The following is a 27,163-nucleotide window of genomic DNA, read 5'->3' on the forward strand; positions in this document are numbered from 1 at the left end:
TTCCAGGTCACTGAAGGTCAGTTAGGAATGAATATGTGTTCCTATTGGCTGGCTGCCCTCTTATCTATTGATGTTACCAAGGTTACCACTGAGGTGATGGTTGGGGGGATGGGAAATGGAACTGGAAACTAACGAACACCAACAGAAAATGAAACAAAGTGTTCACACTTCCCAGGTCAGTAAAGGTCACTTAGGAATGAATATGTATGTATGTATTCCTATTGGCTGGCTGTGCTCTTATCTATTGATGTTACCAAGGCTAATACTGAGGTAATGGTTGGGGGGATGTGAAATGGAAACAGTTGGAAGCTTGACAAAAAAAGTAATGTAATGATCAGCACTCACGTGACTAGAACTTGTTTGTTTATTATTTTTGTTAGCAGGCACCTGAAATGCTAGTGCATGTTGAATTTGCCAATCACTGTGCATTTTAGAAAGGTGGTCCTGGCTGGAACTGTACACAGTTCAAATATATGTAATTGATTGTTGGTAAGTGTATTTTTTAAGTAGCCACACTGGCACAAGTATGTTTACTTTTCCTCCTACTTAACTCACTAGCTCAGCTTTGTAAGAAGGGCTTCTCTGCTTGTGTGTTGTTTTTGTTTGGTGTGAGGAGAGCAGAAACATCAGATCTTTATTCAATCTACTACAGTCATCTCTTACAGTGCCCTATCCCTATTAATACCAGGAGTGTTGTGATCTTCCTGCACACAGTGCCCTAACCCTGATACCAGTCTGAGACAGCTCCCTCCCTGCATTACTAGTGAGAGGCTGGCTTCACAGACAGGGGGGAGCTGCCTGACCCTCACTCCTGACTTCCCCCATGTCCCAGCTAGTGAATGGTGTGTGGGTGAGGGGGGGGGATGGTGAAGTCTGAGACAGCTCCCTCCCTGCATTACTAGTGAGAGGCTGGCTTCACAGACAGGGGGGAGCTGCCTGACCCTCACTCCTGACTTCCCCCATGTCCCAGCTAGTGAATGGTGTGTGGGTGAGGGGGGGGGGAGGATGGTGAAGTCTGAGACAGCTCCCTCCCTGCATTACTAGTGAGAGGCTGGCTTCACAGACAGGGGGGAGCTGCCTGACCCTCACTCCTGACTTCCCCCATGTCCCAGCTAGTGAATGGTGTGTGGGTGAGGGGGGGGGGGGGGGGGATGGTGAAGTCTGAGACAGCTCCCTCCCTGCATTACTAGTGAGAGGCTGGCTTCACAGACAGGGGGGAGCTGCCTGACCCTCACTCCTCCGGGGTATTGTGATCTTCCTGCACACAGTGCCCTATCCCTGATACCAGGGGTGTTGTGATCTTCCTGCATGCAGTGCCCTATCCCTATTAATACCAGGAGTGTTGTGATCTTCCTGCATGCAGTGCCCTATCCCTATTAATACCAGGAGTGTTGTGATCTTCCTGCATGCAGTGCCCTATCCCTGATACCGGGATGTGTGCAAGAAGATCACAACACCCCCGGTATCAGGAATAGGGCACTGCGTGCAGGAAGATCACAACACCCCCAGTATCAGGAATAGGGCACTGTGTGCAGGAAGATCACAACACCCCTGGTATTAGGGATAGGGCACTGTGTGCAGGAAGATCACAACACTCCTGGTATTAATAGGGATAGGGCACTGTGTGCAGGAAGATCACAATACCCCTGGTATCAGGGTTAGGGCACAAGTTCTAGTCACATTGACTGATCACATTACTTGTTTTGTCAAGCTACCAACTGTTTCCATTTCCCATCCCCCATATACTGTCAGTAGGAAACTTGGTAACATGAATAAATAAGAGGGCAGCCAATAGGAATACATATTCATTCCTAAACTGACCTTAACTGACCTGAAAAGTGTCAAATTGTATCATTTTCAGTTAGTGCGCACTAACTCCCAGTTAGTGCGCACTAATCGGAAAAAACGATTTTTAACGATTTTTTAACTAAAAAATCGTGCCTAAGACGATTTTCTTGCCCTGCCACACGATTTCTATCGTTAAGACGATATGGAAAACGATTCACATCCCTTGTAACAATGAAAAAAAAAAGGATATGCTTGATATATTGTAATCTAAAACTTAACATATATAGTAACATAGTAATGATGGAAGAAAAAGACCAAAATGGTTCATCTAGTCTGCCCAGCAGACTAGATGAACCAAAGTAGTAACTGCCACTCCATGCAGGTTACCCCCATGTTTCTCTTAAGGGTAGTAACTAATTGCTGGTCCATGTCAGTTTAGTGTTTTTATTTATTCACATCCTCTAGCCTTTTAGAGATCCACAGTGTTTATCCCATGCCCCTTTGAAATCCTTCACAGTTTTAGTCTTCACTATCTCCTTCAGAAGGGCATTCTAGGCATCCGCCACCCTCTCAGTGAAGAAATATTTGCTGTCATATGCAAGGGCTCTTTGGGGAGTTGAACCCAGGACTTCCTACACCCAAAGCAAGAATCATGCACCTAGACCAACGAGCCAGTATGAAGCGCAACTGTTGTAACAATTAAGTAAAAATAAAGCAAAAAAATAGGAAAAAAAATTCAAGATGCAACAAACATGCCACTAAAACATATTTACAAAACTTCTGCAACATACATTCAGCACATATGAATTTCACTAGAGGAAAAGTTCAAGAATAGTAAATAAAGAACTAGTACTTCTGAAGTAGAGATGTATGGAAAATTCCAGGTTAAATTCAAACCAGATGAATTTCACATATAAAGTGACTGCAAATGATTGAGAGGTCCGGGTGAGCTCCAGGTTGCAGGAGATATGCTGACTGGCTTGGAGATGCGGTTCACTTCCTTCTCAATAATTTTCAAAAAAAATTATATAAAAAACCAGATAAAAAATAAAAAAAAAACCAAAAAATAAAAATACATGGTGAGCAAATTTTTCTAAATAATCATTTGTCTTCCCTTTTTCTAGTGTATAATCTATTGTGGGATTACCCAGCTCTTTTGATTTTATTATTATTATTTTTATTATTATTTTTATTATTGAAAATTAACTCCTATGTTATAAAATTGGGTTCACTATGAATATTTTACTTTTTATACCTCTTTAGGGCAAAGTGTTGTTTGCAGCAAAAATACAAACAAAAGAAAAACACTATTTCATCCCTGCACAGTGCCCAAATGTAAATTTCACTGATGCCTCTAACATCTCATGCAGCTTCACTTTCTATCCTGCCTTAGTCTTTTCCCCTTCCATTCCCCTTTCTTCATCAGAGAAGCTGCTGAGTAAGCCTGCTGATTCTCTGAGAATGTGTGTTCATCCAGTAATACTGTAATTAAATTGGCGAGTTTAGCTCAAAGTAATGAATACATTTTGCAGATGATCGTTAAATAGCAATTTAGTGAGATTTAAAGGCTATAGTGTTTTGAAACTGAGAAAAAAATTTAGATTTGGTGCTTATCATATTGGTGTTTTCTAACTCTACCCTGCTGAATCCATGGTACCCCTCTTCTGACTCCCCACCCCATAAACTACAAAACTTCAATATTTGCTCCTCTGTCTTATTCCGTGTCTATGGGAAAAAAGCTTAGAAAACCAAGCCTTACATTTGGGAAAGTTTTGATCAATGATATAAGAGTTAGCATTCCTTTAACAGGTAAAGTCAAAGGTAAATTAGGACTTAATAAAATAAATATATGTAGAGGGAAAAAAAATTGGAAACCATACTCAAGCTTTGATGAAGCATAGATTGATGACAAAATGATGACTTTCTGTAGAATAATATACTCCCTTTTCCCCCATGGGCTTGATTTATGAGAAGTTTTTTATTCCATTATGCCTATGTTACAATCTTCAATAAATCAGGTCCCAAAACTAATCACAGATCTGAAATAGTGTAAGAAGAAGAACAGATGGTATTCAGTGCAGACATTAGAAAGAAAGGCATTGTTGGAAAGAATGAAAGAATGAAGAGCATGCCAGTTCCTCAGCAGCATTCAGCAATACCAGCAGCAGTACTGCTAATGGTACTGTGGTCATCATGAACAACAACAACTGTTATTTCATGGTCATATTCAACAACTAGAAAATTATCACCTTTGAAATGCATATAAACTTTCCAAGTTGCCACACAATATTCAGCAAAAATGACATTTTGTTTAATATGATATTATATATATATATATATATATATATATATACAGTATGGAAACAGTTTCACTCTCAATAATTCAATATGTTATAAATATGAAATTATCAAATGTTCTATTAAATTCTATCTATCAAAACAAAATTTTATGTCTTTTGAATAACAATTATTTATGAGGGAAAAAAAATCATCAGAACCACTAACTATTGGTTATTTGTACAATCTAAGGCCTGGATTTTCTATCGGCACACAGCTTACTGAATTCCGTGGTAATGGGGGGGGGGGGGGGCCAAAGCGGAGGACGGGCCTGCGAAAGCCAGCAGCGATTGCACCAGTGGTGTTATCGCTGCCAGCTTTCGCACCCAATAGCGCCACCATGAAAGTGTTGTGTCCGTCAGTACCCGACGCCCTCTCTCCGCCCTCCTTACCTCTTTGGAGCCTCCCTCTTCGCCCGCGAGAAGATTGGCTGCCGCGGCGTCCTTCTGCCGAAGTCCTCCGGCATCCCCGGACTGGCTAGACGCTGCAACTCGCCATGTTTCCTGGAGGCCTAGGGGCGCGCGCGCGGCACAGCCCAGACTGAAGTACCGGTGATGGCGTGAACCTCAGGGGCATCCCACTGAGATGATGTCACCTGCGATGGATATATAAGGTCTTAGAATTTGCTAACAGATTGAGTTAGCAAGGGATAGGGTTTGGGTCACTCTACCTAAGCTACTCTGCCTCCTCGGATTTACCAGGGGTATCTGCTCCTCGGGGGCCTCACTCTCTCCTTTATTTTTCAGGTGACAGTCTGGAACCGGTACTCGCTCCTCGAGGGTCCTCGTTCCCAGACTTGCTCCATATTCTCTTCTGCCTGGAAGTCATCACTGCCAACTACATCAGTGAGTTACCATCGCTCTCTCAGAGCTTTCCCTGGAACCAGGTACTCGCTCCTCGAGGGCCTATACATGCCAGCTCCTGGGCTTCCATGAGACATTGTGTGAGTGTTACCATCAGGTTCGGTACATGAACTCTGCATACCCTGCCTACTCACTATATTTCAGTTTCTCTACAGCTCAGCCTCTAGGGATCGCTGTTCCAGTATCTGAGGGACTACAGCTCAGCCGGGCATTCCAGCTCACTACTGCCACCACTGGTTGTTCAGTATACTGTCTAATAAAAGAACTAGTGTGTGTTTGTCTCCATACTCTGAGCCTGGCCGGTGGTCCCTCTCGGGATCTTCCCCCCCCCCCCACCCAGGGGCGTGGTCATCTGCCACTGGTCCAAGGATCCACCCACAACTCTCCTAAATAACATCAGATTGCTAACTCCCTAGCAGACTGCTAACTCCTAACAGAAAGGTGGTGCTATTGGGCGCGCTACTGGCGGCGATAACCGGTCTTCCCTTATCACTGCCAGAAACGTTACCACTGCGTCCATCCCAACGCCGCCCTGACTCCTCCTTTTCCAGTCCCAAATCTGCCCCTATCAAGCTATCTCTCGCGAAAAGGGACTTTTCGCGTGCGATACCGATAGAAAATGACCCCCTTAATCATGTTAGACTCATCTAACATTTTTCTAAAAACAGCTAAAAGAAAATTTTATCTTTCGATAGAATATGGAATGAAATTTATGACATCCAACTTGAAAAGTTTTTCACTTTATCTAAATGCTTGCAATCAAGATTGATCCCTTTAAATGCAGCTTCCCGAAACATGGTCTATGTCAGGGGACTGTGAAGTTTTTTTCCTAAATATTCTTGTGTGACTATGAACAGCATAAATTCTTCTGGACATTTCAAGTTTGTGCCGAGTCTCTTGCATTTCTCCTACCAGATTCATTGATGACATATTTATAATCTGGTCTCATCACTATCAGTATCATCTATCTCCCCCATCACTTCACTGAAGGCTAAAATACTTCTAACTAAACTTCTTAAATTTTCTTCAGTCCAGAGTATCAGGGAGCTCACGTGCTGCCAACTAGTCTTTGATGCGAGAGTTAAGACCTTTCAGGAAAATAGCCCACAGGCAACCCAGGTCCCAATGAAGCTCCGAGGACAAGGTTTCAAACTCAATAACATAATCAGTCAAAGGTTTGGTACCTTGTTGAAGATGTAGGAGTGCAGATCCAGTGACGGGGTTTGCAAGTGGGGTCGTCAAATACAGAATGAAAGAGAGCAAGAAGGCCATCAAATCACTGAGAACAGGATCATTACACAGGATCATTACACTCCCAGAGATGAGAAGCCCAGGCCAGGGCTTTTCCGTCTAAAAGAGACAGTATGTACGTAGTTTTGGACACTATGTCTGGGAAATAGGTAGGTTGTAATGAAAAATGCATACAGCATTGGTTAAGAAAGCCTCTGCATAACAGGGGATCACCTGTAAAATGAGTGGGTGCTGGTAATGGCATGGAGTATCATACAGGCGAAGCATGTGGAGAGGTAGTGGCCTTGTCAGGCAGAGAGACAGAATTCAGCTGAGAGCTTAGCTGGTTGAAGGTGTTAGCCAAAGTCTCTAATGTCCTTTGCTGTTCGGCCAGACGTTGGGCCAGGTGAGGGATGTCCTGGATGGCTGAGACCAGAGCCGGGTCCATGGATTTAGCAATCTGTTATGTTTCTGTATGGAAGTGAACCCTGGGCCGAGATGAGGAGCCCTATGAGCCTCACTGTCAGCAGGTGTAGTCTCAGTGGTGTAGACACGGCTGTATAGAGAGACTTTATTATGAAGGAAGAAAAAGCAGAGCCCGCGGAGCAGAAAATGTATTTAGTACAGTTCAGAGCAGTGGAGTAAACCCAGAGAGATACCACAAACGTGAAGATCCGGTAGTGGCCTGCAGAGAGGGGTATGCCAGGAATCCCATCAGATGAGTAAGATACCTCAGGAGTGCAGATCCGGTAGTGGCCCCCGGAGTGGAGTACGCCGAGGATATCTGTACAGTAGGTGATGAATAACTGGCCTGAGGTGCAGGAACCCGGAAGTGGTCCTGTAGCTGGTGCGTCAATTCCCTGCCATGCAGGGTATAGTGGAACAACTTCTGCTGAAGAGAAATGGTAGTGGCCTGTGGCATGGGGTACACCACAGGAACCTCCAATGAAGCTTGTATCGAGGAAGTCTGTAGAAGTACACACAAGAGGTAGTTCCAGGAGAATATTCTGAGAAGCGGGACAAATAGTAGTCCAAGGCAGGAAGGCCCTCCGAGGAGTGGATAGCCAGGAATGCGGAAGAGCCCCTGAGAAGCGGATACTCAGAGGTTCACACGCCAAGATGAGAGTCAGGAACAGACGTCCAAGAATGGAGTGGATTCAGCAACGAGGGAACTCCTTGCTAACTCGTCAAAGGCAAGGACTGGTCGGCTTAAGTAGAACAGCGGTATGACGTCATCGGGAGCGGACGCCCCCAAGGTTCCTGCCATGATGTGTACAAAGGAGGCCCTTGTGCGCGCATGCGCCTAAGTGATTCTGGATACAAGATGGTGGTCAGCAGCACCTATGCCATCTTGGGAATGCTGAGGAGGTCAGCGATGGTTAGCAGAGACCGCCATTCTTCCTAGAATTGACAGTGCAGGGAAAAAAGAGGTGAGGATGAGTGGTCGCAGCCGTCTGTGACTGACGGGCCTAACAGCCAGTAGTTAAAAATTCAATTAAATCTAGTCAGCTGTAATATAGCCGGTTAGCAGATCTCTTCCATTAGGAAGATTTAGGTGATCATCCAGAGCACAGCAATTTTGGGGACTATACTGGGGGCCCTGATATTGGCCAGTGCCCTTATCCTCAAACCTCCTGCTCCTATTCCTGCTCCTCATATCCTAGGCAGAGTATAGGGAACAGGAGGGAAGTTTTGAGTTCAAAGCAGACAGAGCAGAGCAAGGAAGAGACACTCTGATACCTAATCCAGCCCCTCCCTGCCTGTTGCTTCTCCCCCCTCCCCCTTCCTATTTGCAGGGAACAAATGGGAGGGGATGAGACTAGAGAGGACAGAGCTAAGCAAAAACAAGCTACTCTTCTCCCTAATCCACCTCTGTCCCTCCTGTTGTTCCCCGTTTCCCTTCTTTTCTGTAGGAAATAGGAGGGGAGGGGGAGAGAAGAAGAAGTGAATAGGAGTTTAGTGTTTGTCTGCATATTTCTATTTATAATTTGTGATCACTTATTTATTTGATGAGGGCTTTTCTTTTGTCTGTGTGTGACCAACATGTGATGTGATGTTCTGCTAAAGTATAGTTTCTGTATACTCCCACTTGTTCTGTTTTCCCAATAGGAGGTGTACTGCTAATAATACATTTTAATTTTTAGCCTGCTTTTCCAAGTAATGCTCAAGGCCTCTTATAGCAATCTAAGAATTCATGTACAACAAGTTCCTGCTTAAAAGAACTTTTGATTGAGGGGTAAATGTAATACGGTGCACTTGGCAGACAGCACAGTTTAACTCACAGTAATGTCCACATTTTTTGTGCATAAACCTTACTGCCACTACTGCAAGGAGTATTCCATATAAAAAATGTAGACACAACAATGTGCTTGCAGGCTAATGCCCTCTAATGCAAATCCCATGCTAATGATGGCATTAGCCATTAACCCCAGTGCACAGAGTTGCGCTGTTGTAACTCAGGTTTTCTCAGTGCTAGAAAATTTAGGGTTGGTATTCAGCACTACTTAGCTGAATAAGTACTGACTTACTCGAATAAGTGGCAGTGGCCATCACTAACTACTTATTCAACTATATAGTTAGCTGGGCCAGGGATGTAATGGGGGAAGAGCTTTTTATCTAGTTAACTTAAGGAGAGATTTATCAAGCCAATATATTTTATCTCAGGAGGGGCAAAATATTGCAGGTGGTGGTCCCGTGATATTTTGTCCCTCCCCGACAAAATATTGCAGTGATATTGGCACTTTTTTATTGTAGAAAAACTCCAGGAGAAAAAAAATGCAGCAGAGGTTTCAAAAATACAAGATGGTGGCCTGGTTTTCATGAGGCAGCCACCATTTTAAAGGGCCAAGTGGCCCTGAGACTGTCAAATCCCCTCCCCCCTCAGGGCTCTAATGAGACACCCAACCCCCTAGAGATGGTGCTGACCCCAAGAAGAAAATTGTTACTAATTGAATAGATTGGTCACTGTTGGAGACAGAATGCTGGGCTTGATGACCTTTGGTTTGACCCAATATGGCATTTCTTATTGATTGATTTATGTTTTGTTTGTCTTGTATATTTAGGAGGGTTATTTTAGTACTGGAAAAATGTATTGTACTCTGCTGTGATGTCCAAAACAAATAGTAGATAATACAATTTAAATAAATAAATAAATTTGCATTAATGCAGTGTTATCACACTCCCATATACTAACCAGCATAAATGCATGCTACTTACTTGCACATTAAAATTCCTGCCGGTTCCCTAATGGTAATGGTAATGCATATGTAAATGAGGGCATGACAATCAAAATTATATCTTTTAACTATACCTCAAGAGTATTGAGCTTCTGGGCTCATGGGTTCAGTGGCATCTCTCCTTCCTCAGCAGAGGGAACTCAGCTCTTAACCTCAGAAATTCTAACTGTATCTAACCTGCTGTAGAGGAGACAGAAATTAACCGGGACACTCTGTGCAAGGTTCTCTCAACCTAGCTTGTTGGACTCTCTACCTGGGTAACATCAAGCTAGGTTGAGAGAACATTGCCCAAATCTCATCTTGGAGTGAGTTTTCCTCACTCGAAGGCCAGCAAATCTTCACAAGAGACCACTGTTCTGTTCGTAGGTATCACGTAGAATGTCAGAGTGGCCCTAACCCCTACACTCTACCTAATCCCCACCTCGAGTTACTAGGTGGGCCTACCATAGGGATACAAATAACTACCTATGGGCCATGATATTATGGCCAGATCTCTCTCTCTCTCTCTTCTCTCTCTCTCTCTCTCTCTCTCTCTCCTCTCTCTCTCTCTCTCTCTCTCTCTCTCTCTCTACTCCCCCCCCCCCCCCCCCCAAAGGCTCTGAACCTGTCAATTCAGCTGAAATCAGACTTACAGGAGACCACAAATGGCAATGAAACCTTATTGCACAGCCTATCACAATCCAAAGAGGTGCAGTTACAATCTGCATTACAGCTGTGCAATAGCTCTTCACAGACAGGCTAATCCAACCCTAACTCCTCCTATTTTATGAATTTGCATCACACCATACGATATGGTGCGATTGCATGCGGTAAGGGCCTATCGCATGCGTTAACGGGGCTTTTCGCATGTGATAAGCCCTTAACGTATGCGAAAACGCCTTATCGCATTTTGAAAAATGACCTCCTTAATTTGTTAATACATTAAAAGAAAATGTATATTTGGTTGTGAACCAGATAACCCAAGCAATGCCAGTTCTTTTTCCTAATCTGCTTTGACTGCAAACCCCTGTCTCTTAAGCTACCTCACACAAGCACATGAGTCATGGGCACAAGCAGGCATACACACAAACACACACATATATATATATTAGGGATGTGAATCGTTTTTTGACGATTTAAAATATCGTCCGATATATTTTAAATCGTCAAAAATCAATAGAGTCGATATTTAATAGGAATTCCCCCAATTTATCGTCAAAAATCGTAAATCGGGGGAAGGGGAGGGGAAGGGGGAGGGCGGGAAAACCGGCACACTAAAACATCCCTAAAACCCACCCCGACCCTTTAAAATAAATCCCCCACCCTCCCAAACCCCCCCCCCCCGCAAATGTCTTAAATTACCTGGGGTCCAGTGGGGGGTCCCGTTGTGATCTTCCACTCTCGGGCCACGTGTGCGTTGATAGAAAAATGGCGCCAGTGCTACCTTTGCCCTGTCATATGACAGGGCAAAGGTAGCGCCGGCGCCATTTTGGTTCCTATCCCCCGACGTCACGAGCGTAGGAGATCGCTCCCGGACCCCCGCTGGACCCCCAGGGACTTTTGGCCAGCTTGGGGGGGCCTCCTGACCCCCACAAGACTTGCCAAAAGTCCAGCGGGAGTCCGGAAATGACCTCCTGCACTCGAATCGTGTTGCCGTACGGCCGGCGCCATTTTGCCGTACGGCAATATGGCCAGTGCCATTTTGCAAAATGGCGCCGGCCATATTTCCGTACGGCAAAATGGCGCCATTTTTCTATCAACGCACCCGTGGCCCGAGAGTGGAAGATCACAACGGGACCCCCCCACTGGACCCCAGGTAATTTAAGACATTTGGGGGGGGGGGGTTCGGGAGGGTGGGGGATTTATTTTAAAGGGTCGGGGTGGGTTTTAGGGATGTTTTAGTGTGCCGGTTTTCCCGCCCTCCCCGATTTACGATTTACACAATATTTAAAAAAACAAAACCGCGACGATTCGATTCCCTCCCCCCCAGCCGAAATTGATCGTTAAGACGATCGATCACACGATACACATCTCTAATATATATTCAATACAACATAAAAACATTATCTTAATCAGAAAAATATGAAAAAAATAGTTTAACGTTTTCAATATTTTTTATTTAAAAATTAAACATTTTCTTAGTATTGCTTTTTTCAGAATGTTGCAATAAAGAATTCAGTCAGTTAACATTTTGACAGAACAGAAATTCTAACTATCCAATCATGATAGAATTTATTGACAAGCTTTGTCTGATCGGTCCTTTTCATGTCTACAAAAAATTCTCCTTTCTACATGTCAGCAATTTTGATTAAAATCAGGTAGATTTCAAGTTACCCAAAATTTGGGATTAACTGAGACCACATACCGGTTATGGTAAGTATAAGTTTATTTGAATGCACATAAATGAAATAAATTATTTTAATCACTAAGGGGACAATTTTCAAACGTATTTACATGTGTAAAAGAAACTTCTATTGTAACAATTTTCAAAAAACATTTACCAGTATAAAGTGCACTTACACAGGTAAATCATATAGGTAATTCAATGGCATATATTGTAGTAATTTTCAAAAGTACTCTTACATGGGTAAAGTGCATTTACACACGTAAAACCAAGTTTTCTCTCCAGTAAAATGAATGCGCTAAACCATAATATGGGGCAGATTTTCAAAGCCTACGCGCGCCGAGCCTATTTTGCATAGGCCTGGTGACATGTGCAAGCCCTGGGACACGTGTAAGCAGGGGCTTGGGTGTGGGCAGGGCGGTGTGGTTTGGGGGTGGGGCATGGGCGTGGCCAGAGGCCTCTCCACTGTTGCTGGGCCTGGGGATCGCACGCCGGCACTTGGCCAGCATGCGCAACCTACGCCTGCCCAGAGGCAGGTGCAACTAACAAAATAAAGGTTAGGGGGGGTTTTAGGTAGGGCTTGGGGGGCGAGTTAGGTAGGGAAAGGGAGGGGAAGGTGGGGGGGGGGGGGGCTGAAGGAAACTTCCCTCAGAGGCCGCTCCGATTTCGAAGCGGCCTCGGAGGGAACGGGGAAAGCCATCGGGGCTCCCCCAGGGCTCGGTGTGCGCAAGGTGCAGAAGTGCGCGCATGATAAAAAATTGGGCGTACATTTCTGCACGGCGGGTTGCACGCACAAATGTACGCCTACGCGTACGTCTTAAAATCTGACCCTATGTGTATACTATTGTCATTTATAAAATAGTATTTACATGTATCTTGGAACCCCTTTGAATATTCACTCTTAAGTTATTAACAGAGGCTCAAAATCACCCAAATTATTCCAATTAAGACCGAAATTGCTGGATAAATGCAAGGTGATGCATATAAGGAAAAATAACCCATGCTATAGTTACACAATGTTAGGTTCCATAGTAGGTGCTACAACCCAAGAAAGAGATCTAGGCATCATAGTGGATAACACATTGAAATCGTCGGTTCAGTGTGCTGCGGCAGTCAAAAAAGCAAACAGAATGTTAGGAATTATTAGGAAGGGAATGGTGAATAAAACGGAAAATGTCAATGTCTCTGTATCGCTCCATGATGAGACCATACCTTGAATACTGTGTACAATTCTGGTCGCCGCATCTCAAAAAAGATATACTTGCAAAGAAGAAGGTACAGAGAAGGGCAACCAAAATGATAAGGGGAATGGAACAGCTCCCCTATGAGGAAAGACTAAAGAGGTTAGGACTTTTCAGCTTGGAGAAGAGACGGCTGAGGGGGGATATGATAGAGGTGTTTAAAATCATGAGAGGTCTAGAACGGGTAGATGTGAATCAGTTATTTACTCTTTCGGATAATAGAAAGACTAGGGGGCACTCCATGAAGTTAGCATGTGGCACATTTAAAACTAATCAGAGAAAGTTCTTTTTTACTCAATGCACAATTAAACTCTGGAATTTGTTGCCAGAGGATGTGGTTAGTGCAGTTAATATAGCTGTGTTTAATAAAGGATTGGATACGTTCTTGGAGGAGAAGTCCATTACCTGCTATTAATTAAGTTGACCCAGAAAATAGCCACTGCTATTACTAGCAAGGATAAGATGAAATAGACTTAGTTTTGGGTACTTGCCAGGTTCTTATGGCCTGGATTGGCCACGGTTGGAAACAGGATACTGGGCTTGATGGACCCTTGGTCTGACCCAGTATGGCATGTTCTTATGTTCAAGTTGAACTCCAGTGAACAATTTTTATTCAGCTCAAGGATGTGAAATGTTTGAAGATATATTTTTACAGAAAAAATAGATAAAATATGAACAGACTTAGATTTAGAACTAGTGCCTCAAATAGGGGTAGATTTTAATAGCTGCACGTGCCCGTCCATGTGAGCATGCTACTTGGCACGCATACATGGACGTGCTGATTCTATAACATGCTCGTGCCAGCGCGTGCATGTTATAGAATCGGTGGGCCGCGCACTGGATTTTGTAATGCACACACACATGTTTGCTTGGCTCGCGCAAGGGGGTGGGGGGGACAGTTTAGCAAAATTTGAGCGATGATGCATTGTCGCCTTCCCCAGTTCCCTCCCTCATATGTGTCTCTTAGAGAAATATGATACTTGCTTTTAACCTTTTCAATTGTGATAATATTTTTTCTCGCTTTATTGGAGTGCCCAGACCTGCTACATTCCAAAATATTATCTCAATTGGGGTGCCCATCCCATATTTCACTCGGCCATCTCATAAGAACATAAGAAATTGCCATGCTGGGTCAGATCAAGGGTCCATCAAGCCCAGTATCCTGTTTCCAACAGTGGCCAATCTAGGCCATAAGAACCTGGCACGTACCCAAAAACTAAGTCTATTTCATGTTACTGTTGCTAGTAATAGCAGTGGCTATTTCCTAAGTAAACTTGATTAATAACAGTTAATGGACTTCTCCTCCAAGAATTTATCCAAACCTTTTTTGAACCCAGCTACACTAATTGCACTAACCACATCCTTTGGCAACAAATTCCAGAGCTTAATTGTGTGTTGAGTGAGAAAGAATTTTCTATGATTAGTCTTAAATGTGCTACTTGCTAACTTCATGGAATGCCCCCTAGTCCTTCTATTATCTGAAAGTGTAAATAACCGATTCTCATCTACTCATTCAAGACCTCACATGATCTTAAAGACCTCTATCATATCCCCCCCTCAGCCGTCTCTTCTCCAAGCTGAACAGCCCTAACCTCACACAAGCACATGAGGTAGCTTAAGAGACAGGGGTTTGCAGTCAAAGCAGATTAGGAAAAAGAACTGGCATTGCTTGGGTTATCTGGTTCACAATACATTTTCTTTTAATGTATTAACAAATTAAGGAGGTCATTTTTCAAAATGCGATAAGGCGTTTTCACATGCGTTAAGGGCTTATCGCATGTGAAAAGCCCCATTAACGCATGCGATAGGCCCTTACCGCATGCGATCGCACCATATCGTATGGTGCGATGCAAATTCAGAAAATAGGAGGAGTTAGGGGCGGAGAATGGGCTGGGTTAGCCTGTCTGTGAAGAGCTATCGCACAGCCGTAATGCAGATTTTAACTACACCTCTTTGGATTGCGATAGGCTGTGCGATAGCTGCCGTGACCGTGTGGTAAGGTTTCATCACCATTTGCGGTCTCTCGTAAGTCTGATTTCAGCTGAATTGACAGGTTCAGAGCTTTGGGGGGGGGGGGGGGGGATGAGAGATGGGAAAAAGAGGTGAGGAAATAAAGGGGAGTGGTGTGAGTGAGTGGAAAGGAAGAGGAAGGGATGAGAGTAAAAGGGAGGGACTGAATGAGATGGAGGGATGGTGACTCCCCCACACACATACCACACTTACTTCAGGCAGCAGGGGAAGGGGATGTAGTGAGTAGGCTTCCCAGTTGGAAAAAAAGGCAGCCCAGCTGGCCGCTGAAGGTCACTGATAAGGGAGGTGAATAAGTGAGGGGAAAAGAGGAGATGTGTGAGAGAGAGAGAGAGAGAGTGTGAAGGATGAGTGAAGTGAAGGGAATGAATGAGAAGGAGAGGAGAAAGGGAATGAATTAGAGGGGTAAGCATGAAGATAATTGAAGGGAGGTAATGAGAAGGAAGGGAAAGAAAGGGAAGAGAGGTGAGTGAAGGAAGAGGAAGAGATAAAGTGAAATAAAGCTCTGGAATTTGTTGCCAGAGGATGTGGTTAATGCAGTTATTGTAGCTGGGTTCAAAAAAGGTTTGGATAAGTTCTTGGAGGAGAAGTCCATTAACTGCTATTAATCAATTATACTTAGGGAATAGCCACTGCTATTAATTGTATCAGTAGCATGGGATCTTCTTAGTGTTTGGGTAATTGCCAGGTTCTGGCCTCTGTTGGAAACAGGATGCTGGGCTTGATGGACCCTTGGTCTGACCCAGCATGGCAATTTCTTATGATCTTATGAAGAGAGGGGAAGGAGTGAATGGGAGGTGAGAGTGTGAAGTGAAAAGGGAAAGCAGGGGGAAGTGAGAGAAGGGAAGTGAATGAGGGAAGTAAGTGAAGAGAAGGGAAGGGTAAGAGGGAAGAGGAGTGGGGAGTGGGGGAGTGAGTGGGAAAGAAAGAGGTGAGAGTGAAAGGAGGGAAGTGAATGAGATGAAGGAGAGGAGGTGCACCACACACAAACACACACACATGCACATAAACAGCTCAAGGAGCAGATGCAGGCGAAGGAAAGTCAGGAAGCAAGGTTCCCAGGGGTGTGGCAGGGTTGCCAACTTTTGAGAAATTTAAAAATATTATTCCTGGCAACTCTATCTGCCATATCCTTGGGAAACATGCCCACTTTCTTTTGCAGCTTTTCAAATCATCAAAAGCTCCAGTTCTTCCCTCCCCCAGCCCTCTCTTTGTAATGTGAAATTTCATATGTAGCCCTTCCCTTGAAAAGTTTGGCGCCCCTGTGATATAGGGAAATAAAGGCCATGATAGTGAAAAAACTTTCTTTATCCATAAGACCTCAGTTTTTTCCAAGTGGAGTTTTAATTTGTTTGATTTCTTTTATTACAATACAGTCTCAAGACAGTTATTTAGATTTTTTGCTGCTTGTTTATGATCACTACACAACAAGAAACAACTGGATATCATCTGCTTAGATGAAATGTTTAATCCCTAAGATTTGTTGTAGTGACCTAAGTGATTTCAAAGAGATATTAAATAGAACTGGTGATTATTCTGACTCCTTGGCAACACCAAACTTTAGCTGTCAAGGTGCTGATAAATAGCTACCTACACTCACTTTGTGAAGCCTATTTGCTAGAAAGGATATAGATTATTTATATACCTTACCTTGTCTGTTTCTCCAATATCTACTAGGGATGGGCATCTGGAAGAAATGAAATAAGAAATAAGATTTCATTTTGTATCGTTTTTAAAATGAAATGAGTTAAATTCTGATGAAATTTCATCAGAATCTTGCATCGTTTTGAAAACCAATTTAAAACTAATTTGCCAGTCAGGCCTAAACCTAGGCCCGAAGCTGGGGCCTTACCTAGGGAGTAGGCCAAGATCAAAAACTGGGGTTCTGGCCTATGCCCGAGTGCGATTCCAGTTCCTCGGCCTAGGCCCAAAGCCTGGGTCTCACCTAGGCATAGGCCACAACCCGACAAAGGGGCCACAGCCTACACCTGAGCATAACTCCAGGGTTTCGGCCTAGGAACTGGTCTGATGCCCAGGCCTTGGAGCTCCTCTTTGATTTCTTCTTTCTTCAACTCTTAATCACCAACTGATGTCATCTGCTGTGGTCATTTGCCAGAGTTAACTCCTAGTGTGGGGCCTAGGCCTCCATTTAGGCCCTGACTTGCACTGGGGCCTAGTCTGTGGATCCTCCCCCAGACAGGATAAGTGGGGGCTGGGGAGGATCCTGACCTTGACATTTTTCTGGGTTGGGGGGGGCACAAGAGGCCCCATTTTTTTCCCAATGTTTATTTCATTTTATCTAAAGAAATAAAATAAACATTACATGAAATGAATTCATGGGGGACCCCCCCCTGCAAAATGAAATGAAATGCAAAATTATATTTTATCCTCTTCCCACCCTTATTATCTACCAGCCAGCTAAGAAGAATCATGTGATCCACTGTATATGGAGCAGAAATATCTAACAGAATTAACAGGAATACTCATTCCTTTTCCAACTCCAACTTTAATTCACCTACTAGTGCTACCAGAACTGTCTCTGCATTATGTGAAGGCTGAAAGCCCGCTTGATACAGATCTAGTGCTGAGTTTGTGCTTTAATAATCTCTTAACTGATGGGCTACAGCACTTTCAATTACGTTACCAAAAAAAGTGATATTGGAAATTGGTCTAAAGTTCTCCAAAATAGATGGATGTAGGAAGGATTTCTTGATAAAAGGCTTTATCATAGCTGACTCCAAACGAGCTTGCAGTACTCCTTCCCCCAGTGATGCATTTACAATATATATGGACAAAAGAAAAAAATTGCACCCAGAACCTAGCATTAAATTTTAAATCATTTGTTTAGTTTGGAGGAAGAAACTTCAGATGCACATTCTAGGCAACACATGCCTTTGATGTGAAAGACAAAAGCACCATCATTAGTAAAGCAAACACCTCCTTTCTGATCTTAAAGATAACCTTCATTTTTGTATATTATTTTCTTGTAAATTTTTATATTGTAGAAAATGTCTTTGTCTTATGATTTAGACTTGTGGTAATCCTAAAAACATTAAAATCTCTACAAAATTTTATAAACGTAGCTACATTTGAGATAAGTTAAGAGGAAGTTCCTCCTTTTAAAACAAGTTATTGTAGCGTTTTTAATGTATTTGGGATTATCACAAGTCTAATTCACAAGACAAAAAATTTTTCTATAATACAAAAATTTACAAAAAAAAAAAAATACAACAATGAAGGTTATCTTTAAGATCAGAAAGGGTTTTTTTTTCTAATGATGGCACTTTCGTCTCTCACATTAAAGGCACGTGTTGCCTAGAATATGCATCTGAAGTTTCTTCCTCCAAACTAAACAAATGATTTAAAATTTAATGCTAGGTTCTGGGTGCAATTTTTTCGTTTGTCCGTATTGATATTTTGCAACCAGTTTGTCTCCTTTTTTGTTGGATTTTTACAATATGTATCACAAGATTTTAAAGATCCTATCTAGCATCTTTCACCAGCTAAGATAGACAAATATCTAATGCATTCGTATTTGATAGCCCTGCATCCACATAATAAAATCCAGTATCCATTCTTCATAGCTTATGAGGGATGAAGTTAAGACAGGAAACAGAGTAGGATTAAATAGTCAATTTTCTCAGTGGAAAAGGGTAAACAGTGGATCTGTACTTGGACTGGTGCTTTTCAATATATTTATAAATGATCGGGAAAGGAATATGACGAGTGAGGTAATCAAATTTGCAGATGATACAAAATTATTCAGAGTAGTTAAATAACAAGCAGATTGTGATAAATTGCAGGAGGACCTTGTGAGACTGGAAGATTGGGCATCAAAATTGCAGATGAAATGTAATGTTCTTTTTCACTCAATGCACAAACTCTGGAATTTGTTGCTAGAGGATGTGGTTAGTGCAGTTTGTGTAGCTGGGTTTAAAAAAAGGTTTGGATAGGTTCTTGGAGGAGAAGTTCATTACCTGCTATTAATCAAGTTGACTTAGAAAATACCCACTGCTATTACCGTGCTAGCATCAGTAGCGTGGGATATACTTAGTTTTTGGGTACTTGTAGCCTGGAATGGCCACTGTTGGAAACAAAATGCTGGACTTGGTCTGACCCAGTATGGAATGTTCTTATGTTCTTATGTGATGCATAAAGGGAAAAATAACCTTTGCTGTAGTTACATGATGTTAGTTTTCATATTAGCAGCTACCACCCAGAAAGAGATCTAGGCATCATAGTGGATAACACATTGAAATTGTCAGTGCTGCGGCAGTCAAAAATGCAAACAGAATGTTGGGAATTATTAGAAAGGGAATGGTGAATAAAATGGAAAATGTCATAATGCTTCTGTATCGCTCCATGGTGAGACCTCACCTTGAATACTGTGTACAATGCTGGTCGCCGCATCTCAAAAAAGATATAGTTGCGATGGAGAAGGTACAGAGAAGGGCAACCAAAATGATAAAGGTGATGGAACAGCTCCCCTTTGAGGAAAGGCTGAAGAGGTTAGGGCTGTTCAGCTTGGAGAAGAGACGGCTGAGGGGGGGATATGATAGAGGTCTTTAAGATCATGTGAGGTCTTGAATGAGTAGATGAGAATCGGTTATTTACAATTTCAGATAATAGAAGGACGAGGGGGCATTCCATGAAGTTAGCAAGTAGCACATTTAAGACTAATCATAGAAAATTCTTTTTCACTCAACACACAATTAAGCTCTGGAATTTGTTGCCAAAGGATGTGGTTAGTGCAATTAGTGTAGCTGGGTTCAAAAAAGGTTTGGATAAATTCTTGGAGGAGAAGTCCATTAACTGCTATTAATCAAGTTTACTTAGGAAATAACCACTGCTATTACTAGCAACAGTAACATGGAATAGACTTAGTTCTTGGGTACGTGCCAGGTTCTTATGGCCTGGATTGGCCACTGTTGGAAACAGGATGCTGGGCTTGATGGACCTTTGATCTGACCCAGCATGGCAATTTCTTATGTTCTTATGAGATGGCCGAGTGAAATATGGGATGGGCACCCCAATTGAGATAATATTTTGGAATGTAGCAGACAAGCAAACATGTGTGTGTGCATTACAAAATCCAGTGCGCGGATCACCGATTTTTTAACATGCACGCACTGGCGCGCGCATGTTATAGAATCAGCACGTCCATGTATGCGTGCCAAGTAGCATGCTCACATGGACGCGCAGGTGCAGCTATTAAAATCTACCCCTATTTGAAGCACTAGTTCTAAATCTAAGTCTGTTCATATTTTAGCTATTTTTTCCGTAAAAAATATATCTTCAAACATTTCACATCCTTGAGTTGAATAAAAATTGTTCACTGGAGTTGAACTTAAGAACATAAGAAAATGCCATACTGGGTCAGACCAAGGGTCCATCAAGCCCAGCATCCTGTTTCCAACAGTGGCCAATCCAGGCCATAAGAACCTGGCAAGTACCCAAAAACTAAGTCTATTCCATGTTATCCTTGCTAGTAATAGCAGTGGCTATTTTCTTTTTTTTTTTTTTTTTTTATTGAATTTTCACAAATTTTACAGATAATCAGCATTTCACAATAGAAGGGAAAAAACAATTATTATTAAGAAACAAATATATTGTAATAAGGAATACATCCTTTCCATTTAGCCCAAAAAATTATAAGAAATAGGGGAGAGACAATTTGAAATAAGCAGTAATTTGAGGATAATCTTAAACAATAACATAGGCTTCTGAGTTAACCTGTGCACAATTCTATGTGCCTAATTCCCCTCAGGCTGACTAGAATGAGAATCGAGATATGTACGTAATTGTTCCGGCTCTTTAAACTTATACCTAGAATCTTTATATATGATTAAACATTGACATGGGAATCGTAAGAGAAATTTCCCCCCCTCTAGATACAACTTCTCCCCGCATTTCCAGGAATCGTTTTCTTCTTAACTGAGTTATTTTAGTGAGGTCAGGGAAAACTTTCACAGTGAAACCATAGAATTTTTGATTCTGATTTCGAAAAACAACTTCAAGATCACATCTCTTTCCACAGATGAGTCAAGTTGAACAAATAGAGTAGCTCTCTCCTTCACTTCCAATTCAAAGGATTTTTCTAGGATGTTGGTTAAATCATAAGAATCCTCCATATTCTCCCTGTGATCTAAACATGATTTTACTTCATTTGGCTGGGGTATATAATATATTCTCTTTATTTTAGGAATATCCTGCTCAGCAAATTTTAAAACATTTGTAAAATAACATCTAAGCAGTTCACGGTGTGATAATAATCTCATCTTAGGAAAATTTAAGATTCTTATATTGTTCCTTTTTACGAGATTTTCCAGATTTTCCATTTTAGTCATTTGTATAGACTCAGATTTAATCAGATTCATCTGAATCTTTTCTATTTCAGTTGTTTTCTTTTCCAATACAGATGTTATGGATTCAGTTTTCTCCAGTCTTTTTTCCAATCCATGACTCAGATCAATGCTTTCCCTGACTGTAACAGTCAGGGAAGCAATAGACTTTTCCATAGTGGAAATAGCATTTAATATATGTTCCAAAGTCACATTAGGGGTTATGGAGTGGGAAGAGTCGCAAACAACCCGCATTTCATTCTCTTTCCTCATTTCAGGCTTCAAGAAAAAAGAAGTACCTTCGCTGATTCGCTGGGGTTTAACAACCCGTAGGGCCCCGGAGTTAGACTCCTCTAAACTCGCCGAGGAATTTGGGAAACCTTCCCTTCCTCTCTGGGCTTCTCCTACCTGGAGAGTTGTTCTATTCTCCAGCAGTGCATAGATGTTAGCGTCGGTCTCTAATTCCTTAAGCGGTGCCTCAGGGGTTTTTGGCGCGCCGGGGCTCAAAGATATTTCTGTGGCCAGAAGGCTCAACGGCTGCTCTCCGTCGTCTCCTCCAACGGCCCCTCCTTCCGGCGTTTGTTGCAACAGGCCAGCGAAGAGCTCCTCTATCCGTGGCTGATGTAAAATTTGGATCGGAGTAGAGGTAACTTCTTTGATTTTCGCCTTACGCTTCGTATGTGGCATGATACCACAACCGAATTTTTGAGGAAAATGTAATAGGAAATCTTTTTGGAGAAAAAAAAAAGCGAAATCGCCACGGAGCTCCGCTTTCCGCTGCTCACTCGTCGGCGGCCATTTTGTCTCTGAGTGGCTATTTTCTGGGTCAACTTAATTAATAGCAGGTAATGGACTTCTCCTCCAAGAACTTATCCAATCCTTTATTAAACACAGCTATATTAACTGCACTAACCACATCCTCTGGCAACAAATTCCAGAGTTTAATTGTGCATTGAGTAAAAAAAAGAACTTTCTCTGATTAGTTTTAAATGTGCCACATGCTAACTTCATGGAGTGCCCCCTTGTCTTTCTATTATTCGAAAGAGTAAATAACTGATTCACATCTACCCGTTCTAGACCTCTCATGATTTTAAACACCTCTATCATATCCCCCCTCAGCCGTCTCTTCTCCAAGCTGAAAAGTCCTAACCTCTTTAGTCTTTCCTCATAGGGGAGCTGTTCCATTCCCCTTATCATTTTGGTTGCCCTTCTCTGTACCTTCTCCATCGCAATTATATCTTTTTTGAGATGCGGCGACCAGAATTGTACACAGTATTCAAGGTACGGTCTCATCATGGAGCGATACAGAGGCATTATGACATTTTCCGTTTTATTCACCATTCCCTTTCTAATAATTCCTAACATTCTGTTTGCTTTTTTGACTGCCACAGCACACTGAACCGAGGATTTCAATGTGTTATCCACTATGACGCCTAGATCTCTTTCTTGGGTTGTAGCACCTAATATGGAACCTAACATTGTGTAACTATAGCATGGGTTATTTTTCCTTATATGCATCACCTTGCACTTATCCAGCAATTTCAGTGTTAATTGGAATAATTTGGGTGATTTTGAGCCTCTGTTAATAACTTAAGAGTGAATATTCAAAGGGGTTCCAAGATACATGTAAATACTATTTAGAAATGACAATAGTATACACATAGTGCCAGATTTTAAGACATACGCGCAGGCGTACATTTGTGCGCGCAACCCGGCGTACACAAATGTACGCCCAATTTTATATCATGTGCGCACTTCTGCACCTTGCGCACACCGAGCCCTGGGGGAGCCCCGATGGCTTTCCCCGTTCCCTCCGAGGCCGCTTCAAAATCGGAGCGGCCTCAGAGGGAAGTTTCCTTCAGCCCCCCCCCACCTTCCCCTCCCTTTCCCTACCTAACTCGCCCCCCAGCCCTACATAAAACCCCCCCTAACCTTTATTTTGTTAGTTGCACCTGCCTCTGGGCAGGCGTAGGTTGCGCATGCTGGCCAAGTGCCGGCGTGCGATCCCCAGGCCCAGCAACAGTGGAGAGGCCTCTGGCCACGCCCATGCCCCACCCCCAAACCGCACCGCCCTGCCCACCCCAAGCCCCTGCTTACACGTGTCCCAGGGCTTGCACATGTCACCGGGCCTTTGCAAAATAGGCTCGGCGCGCGTAGGCTTTGAAAATCTGCCCCATATTATGGTTTAGCGCATTCATTTTACTGGAGAGAAAACTTGGTTTTACGTGTGTAAATGCACTTTACCCATGTAAGAGTACTTTTGAAAATTACTACAATATATGCCATTGAATTACCTATATGATTTACCTGTGTAAGTGCACTTTATACTGGTAAATGTTTTTTGAAAATTGTTACAATAGAAGTTTCTTTTACACATGTAAATACGTTTGAAAATTGTCCCTTTAGTGATTAAAAATAATTTATTTCATTTATGTGCATTCAAATAAACTTATACTTACCATAACCGGTATGTGGTCTCAGTTAATCCCAAATTTTGGGTAACTTGAAATCTACCTGATTTTAATCAAAATTGCTGACATGTAGAAAGGAGAATTTTTTGTAGACATGAAAAGGACCGATCAGACAAAGCATGTGAATAAATTCTATCATGATTGGATAGTTAGAATTTCTGTTCTGTCAAAATGTTAACTGACTGAATTCTTTATTGCAACATTCTGAAAAAGCAATACTAAGGAAATGTTTAATTTTTAATTAAAAAATATTGAAAACGTTAAACTATTTTTTTCATATTTTTCTGATTAAGATAACATTTTTATGTTGTATTGAATATATATGTGTGTGTTTGTTTGTATGCCTGCTTGTGCCCATGATGCTACCTCACACATCTTTAAAAATGGCTGCCACCATCGTAAAGATGGCCACCGGCCATCCAGTGCTCCTACCATGTGACAGGGGCTGGCCAATCGCACGGATACCCTGTCACATGGTAAGGGCAAAGAGCCATCGGCGCCATCTTTATGAGTGGCAGCCGACGGCCCGAGAACGGGAGATCGCTCCCCACGCCCCCACTGGACCACCAGGTACTCGTAAAAGTTTTGGGAGGGGGATTCAGGGGGGGGGGGAAGGTAAGGGGTCAATTTTAAAGGGTCAGGCCTCACTAAAAAAAAATTAAAGATGTGAATCGGAACCGATTCCGATTCACATCTCCAGCGATCAGATTTTTTTCTTCCTCCAGCCGAACCAGATCGTTAAGACGATAGGGCACACGATTCACATCTCTAATAATCAACATCGACAAAACTGAAATAATCCTCATGGATAGAAAACCCAATCCATCACCACCACTCCAACTCATACTTGGCAATCAAATGAACCCAATACTCCCTGTCACCCACACCAGAAACCTAGGAATAATTATTGACAGAGACTTTTCGTACAAGAACCAGATATCAAACAAAATCAAAAAAGGATATCACAAACTACTATGACGTCTGAAACCATTTCTTAACCCTTATGACTTCAGAACTGTACTAGAGCTACTCATATTCTCAACCATCGACTACTGCAACTCCCTACTGATCGGACTACCATACTCCAACATCAAACCTCTCCAGATTCTGCAAAACTCAGCAGCCAGAATTCTGACTGGAACAAAGAGGAATGATCACATAATGCCAATACTGATTTCTCTACACTGGCTTCCAATAAAATCCCGAATTGCTCACAAATCCATGACCATCATATACAAATTACTACACAACGAACATCAAGGTCAAAATGGTTTAAACATAACCCCCCAGAATCCCCAAAGAAACTTACATTCAACCAACACAGGCCGTTTAACAGTCCCCCCCATCAGAGATGCTCACCTGTCAGCAACCAGAGAAAGAACATTTTCCATCGGCTGCCCTAAAATATGGATCTCCCTCCCAAAAGATTTGAGAACCCAACCTAACCTCAAAACATTCAAAAAGAATCTAAAAACATGGCTGTTTTAAGAAGTCTACATTGACAATCAAGTATCCTAACAGCCAAACAATCAACTGAATTACCAACCGAAACCACGCAAAAACAAGATATCAACCAGCACCAAGCAAACCCCTCTCATACAAAAATTATCTTATAATGGACTATAAAAAAGAATAACTTTATGTTTAACTAATTTCCCCACCCTTGTAACCCTCCTTTCCCCACTCTTCCTATTCACCCCCCTCTAGCACTTCCACCCCTTCCTATTCCCTCTAATCCTTACCCATTCCTATCCCCTCTATCCACCCATTTTCGAATATAATATGTATCCTGTTATACCCTTAGGGGTAGATTTTTTTTAAAAGCGCGATCGCGTACTTTTGTTTGCGCAGCAGGCGCAAACAAAAATACACTGGATTTTATAAGATATGCGCATAGCCGCGCGTATCCTCTAAAATCCTGGATCAGCGTGCGCAAGGCTGCCGATTTTGGGCAGCCGGCATGCGCCGAGCCGCGCAGCCTGCCTCCGTTCCCTCCGAGGCCGCTACGAAATTGGAGCGGCCTCGGAGGGAACTTCCTTTTACCCCCCCCTCACCTTCCCCTATCTAACCCACCCCCCCGACCCTATCTAAACCCCCCCTTACCTTTGTTCCTAGATTTACGCCTGCGAGAAGCAGACGTAAATCTACGCGCGCTGTCCTCCGACCCGGAATGCCCCGATCGTCGTGCTGCCCCCTCCCCGACACGCCCCCGACACGCCCCCTAGCAAAACCCTGGGACTTACGCACGTCCCAGGGCTTGCGCATGCCGCCGAGCCCATGCAAAATAGGCTCAGCACGTGCAGGGGGGTTTTGAAAGGGTTACGCGCATAACTTATGCTCGTAACCCTTTTAAAATCTACCTCTATATGCATATATGCTACGGCACAACTACCACTGAATATAATGTAGCCAGATAAGTTCTAACTGGCTAAGTTACTTAACTGGCCAGTTTTGAAAATTGACCCCAATATAATTTGCTGGTTGGGTCATGTTAGGAGGGGCTAAGGACCTGAACCAAATCAGAGTTTGGGGCAAAACGTTTTGTTTGGATGAACTTTGAAGCTTTTTCTTTGGAGCCTAATTAGGGCTTAAAAGTGAATAAAACACCTCAGGAAAAATGGGGACTTAGTGGTGTATTTCTAAACATATAATAAATAAATCAATGCATATTAAATTATCTGTTATTGCTCTTATTACTATTTCCACACTCTGTAAACTCCTATTGCCTCCTACTGTAAACCACTGTATTGATCAAAATTATAATCATCTTTATGTTCGTTCATTGCACATGTTAAATGTTATATGTTATATATGTTATATGTATTGTTGTTTCACCTGTAAAACGTTGTGAAGGCCAGTTCCAAATGACGGTATATAAAAACACATAAATTAAAATAAATAATAACCAGGTGGTAGGGATACTAGTGTGGTCATTATTTGAGGTTAAAATATTTTAATTTTCAAATAATGGACATAGATGTCTTATGGGGTATTACTGAGGAATTCTATGGATGTTTGAGGATGTAGGACAACTAGTGGTGTTGGTTCAGTGGAATGGAGTGAATATGGACCAATTTTGGATTTTTAAATGGGATTATTTTTGTTTTGTTTTGTTGAGTTTACTCCTGTTTGTTCTGATTTTCTAGCTCTAGGTTAGGAAAAAATAATGTCCATCAAGCCAGAAAGTAGAAGAAAACTCAGGGTTACAATGTCATCACCTAGGAAACACCATGGTAACACATTGTTTACCTCAAGCCAACATGTGAGCTGGTCAGCATATGTGAGAATCTGAGATAAGAGACATT

Source organism: Rhinatrema bivittatum, chromosome 1, assembly GCF_901001135.1.
Source record: "Rhinatrema bivittatum chromosome 1, aRhiBiv1.1, whole genome shotgun sequence".
NCBI classification, from domain to species: domain Eukaryota; kingdom Metazoa; phylum Chordata; class Amphibia; order Gymnophiona; family Rhinatrematidae; genus Rhinatrema; species Rhinatrema bivittatum.